Consider the following 3,791-nt stretch of genomic DNA (forward strand, 5'->3'; position numbering starts at 1 on the left):
TGATCTAATGTGCTAACTTTCAAGCTCTAAGTTTTAACAATAAATTTTTTCTATATGAATAAGATGAAAAAACTTACATCTACATTTGGCCAACACTTCACTGAAACAGAACTATTGCCTTTATTTTCCTTCTTGCCTTTATGTTGTCCATATGTGTGTGTATCATGCATGTATGTGTGTATATATGTCTGCATGTGTGCACACATTCTTGTTGAGGCCCAAGGGTGAGAAACAGAGTCTTCCTCAATAACTTTCCACTTTATATATTCAAGTGGGGTCTCTTGTGGAAACTGAAGCTAATTCACTTTGCTACTCTAGCTAAATATCTTGTCCCAGGTCCCCCTGCATCTGACTCTTATGAGCTGCAGTCATAGGTGGGCCAGTAGGCCTGCCCATCTTTTTACATAGGTTCTGAGTATCCTAACACTGGTTCTCTTGCTTGTGTGGCAAGTGCTTGACCCACTGAGCCATCTTCCCAAGCCTGATTTTTTACTTACTTATTTAGGTTGAGTTTTGTGATATAGTCCAAGCTATTCTGAAATTCATGATCCTCTTGTCTCAGTTTCCCCAGTGCTGGATGTACAGGTGTATCCCCAGCAAGAAATGTTAACATCCTAACATAAATAAAGTCTTCTCCAAAAAGTGGCAATTAAGATTGTATGCTAAGCAACCTAAAGCCACCTATCAATCCTACAAGGTAAAATGTACATAGTTAGGATTATACACTTAGAAGACACTATTATCCTTCTACAACACAATCAGGTATTCAGTATAGCCATAGACATGTATATGGCTCCCTTACTCTGGTTATGAACACAGAAATCATCAGGAAGCAAGTAACAGAAGCAGAGGACCACTTGACAGGAGCAAGACATAGGAACCATCATCAACAGAACAGGGAAGGACCAGCGTTCGGAAGCTGGCTCTGGAATTTTGTCTTGATTTAACTCAGTTTAAGATCCTAGAAAAGTAAACTTCATTGTCTGAAATTCTGAGAAGCCTGTTGTTTGAGACTTTGAATTGCAAGCATCAAAGTGTTTCCAGTATGTTGCAAGGAGGTGAAAGCTACCAGGGCAGATTATTTTCAGAGCCAAAGATACAACAGCATCTCAGAGTCTTCTTCTAATGTTCACATCCCATAATGTTGTATGTACTATGCTGCTCTTTCAACACCAGTCAATCATCTGTCTTCATTTCCTGGTCCTCCGTGGTAAAGGAGGGCTCTGATTTACACATGCACAACACAGGCAGATTCAGTATCTGATGACTTGAAACAACCTTGATTTCTAGTGAGAAAAAAAAATGCATCAATACTGAACATATGCAGACTTTGTTCTTGTCATTCCCTAAACAATTCAGTGTAACAAATATTTACATAGTATTTTTATTGAACTAGGTATTTGAAGTCATCTAGGGAACAGAATTCAAGAAGGTGCACATAGGTTATATGAAAATATTGGGTTATTCTATATATAAAAAAGGGTTAAATATAGACATTGTTATCCACATGGGTCTTAGAACTAACCCCTCAGATATCAAAGAACAACTTCATATATTGTGGAAGATGCTTCTCTTGCCACCTGAAAAGGTGATTGGATGTTCACATTTCAATACAATGCATAAAGGAGCATCTCTTTCTAACTATATTGTGAAGGATACACTGTACTGTGGGATGATCCTTCCGTGAACTATATTACTCCCATTGGTTAATAATAAAGCTCTTTGGCTTATGGCAAGGCAGGATAAGGTTAGGTGGAACAATCAAAGGGAGGACTTTGATGACAAGGGTGGAGTCTAGACAGACAAGAGCAAGCCACCCAAGAAACCAGTTGCCAGAGGACCAGTAAAGCCAAGGCCATGTGGCAATACATAGATAAATAGAAATGGGTTAATTTAAATATAAGGGTTAGCTAGTAATAAGCCTGAGCTATCAACTGAGCACTTTCTAATTAATATAAGCTTTTGTGTGTTTATTTGGGACCAGGCAGTTGGGACAGAAGGAGCTGGGAGGTCAGGACAGAAAATTTCACCTCTCTTTACAATAATGTGTAACTTTGAATCTAGCCTTTCTTAATTGGAGAAGGTTCTTTCAGATACCAAGACTAAACAAATTTTAAATATCTGAGAAGACACAGTTTAACAAAAAAGGGAAGAAATTTTCAGGATAGTAAAATGAATAGCCAGTAGCTTTAGGGGGAAAAACAAAAGATCCTCATGCAATAAATGGTGGTATGCAAGACCCAAGGATCCCATAGCCTGTGACCACTATTGTGAGCATGAGAAAACCTTTCCAGGGAGTTTGTTGCTGAACCTGGAAACACATATTCCTCTCAGGAGCATTCAGCAAACTCTTTCTGTAAAGGCCAAGTTCATAGATATTCTAGATGCTGTAGTCCTGTTACCTCTTTTGTAGCACCCAACTCCCAACTTTAGCCACAACACAGCTCTAGACTATGTAATGAACAGCTGTAGCTGGGTTCCTATAAAACATCACTTTCAAGGGTTGGGGATTTAGCTCAGTGGTAGAGCGCTTGCCTAGCAAGCAAAAGGCCCTGGGTTCGATCCTCAGCTCCAAAAAAAAAAAAAAAAATCACTTTCAAAAGCCACACTGCAAAGCAGATGCAGCCCTATAGGCACACCATATGAATGTCCACACCATAGAGCACTATTCTACATCCCAGATGAGTGTCATATTCATCACAAGCTATAGAGAGAAGACACAGTTCTTCCAATATACCCAAATTGATTTTTAAAATTTTTTCCAGAATGTCCTAAGGCAAATTTTTAAAAAGTGGATGTCTTACTTAGGGTTTCTAGTTCTGTGATAAAACACCAGGCCTAAAAACAACTTGGGGAAGAAAGTATTTATTTCATCTTACAAATTTCTTATAGCACATTCATCTTCCAATGTTTCTTATAGTACATCATCAAGGGAAATTAAGGCAGGAACCTGGAGGCAGAAACTGATGCAGAGGCCATGGAAGAGGGCTGCTTAATGGATTATTCCTCATGGCTTGCTCTACCTGCTTTCTTATGGTACCCAGAACGAAAGACCAGGGATGGCACCAGGAACTGGGCCCTCCCACATCAATTTTCAATCAAGAAAGTATACCACAGGCTTGAGCATAGACCAGTCTGGATGGGGCATTTTCTCATTTGATGTTCCCTCTTTTACAAGGACCCTAGCTTATGTTGAGTTGATCTAAAGTTAACTAGCACAGTAGATCTGTCAGTTGTGAACCTTGCAAGCTACAATAACACTAGCCTGGCAGAATGGGCTTACTGGTTCAATATTGGCCTCAATGTCATAGGGTTAACTAACTGCTTTCTGGTTGGATTCAAGGCCCACCCCACAGGAGGCAACTGTAACCTAGCCAAGGGCTGGTAGATAGGGAGATATCCTAGTGGAGAACCTACTACCACTTTTTCTAAATGAACATGTACTAAAAATTTCCTGCTAAACACTCATATTTATACCCATAGATTAGTTCTGCTCTCAGCCTTTATCACAGAAGCTTCATATTGCAATGAGTGATTGCTATTGCAAGGACTCATAACTCATTGAAATGCTAATAATAAGGTATGGGGCATGCTGAATCCCAAAAGGGTCATCTGTAACATCTCCTCCATGGCCCAGGGAATATTCCAGAAGAAGGAGCAGGAAGGATGGAAGAGTTGCAGGATAGGAAAGTATGTTACAAAAACATATTTTCTGGATATGAAATACTTGTTTCATTCATGAACTCACTGTAGCTGTGGTTATCCACATAAGACCTCTATGGTATTGGGCC

At 39.6% G+C, this 3,791-nt stretch overlaps 1 non-coding gene across 1 annotated transcript; it reads left to right on the top strand.

The window, feature by feature from the left end:
• The first annotated feature begins 2,503 nt into the window (after window positions 1–2,503).
• On the top strand, window positions 2,504–2,576 carry Trnaa-agc. The gene has a single exon. It is a non-coding gene; the product is annotated as a tRNA-Ala (tRNA).
• Window positions 2,577–3,791: the final 1,215 nt, after the last annotated feature.

Source organism: Onychomys torridus, chromosome 5 (assembly GCF_903995425.1).
Source record: "Onychomys torridus chromosome 5, mOncTor1.1, whole genome shotgun sequence".
Lineage (NCBI taxonomy): Eukaryota > Metazoa > Chordata > Mammalia > Rodentia > Cricetidae > Onychomys > Onychomys torridus.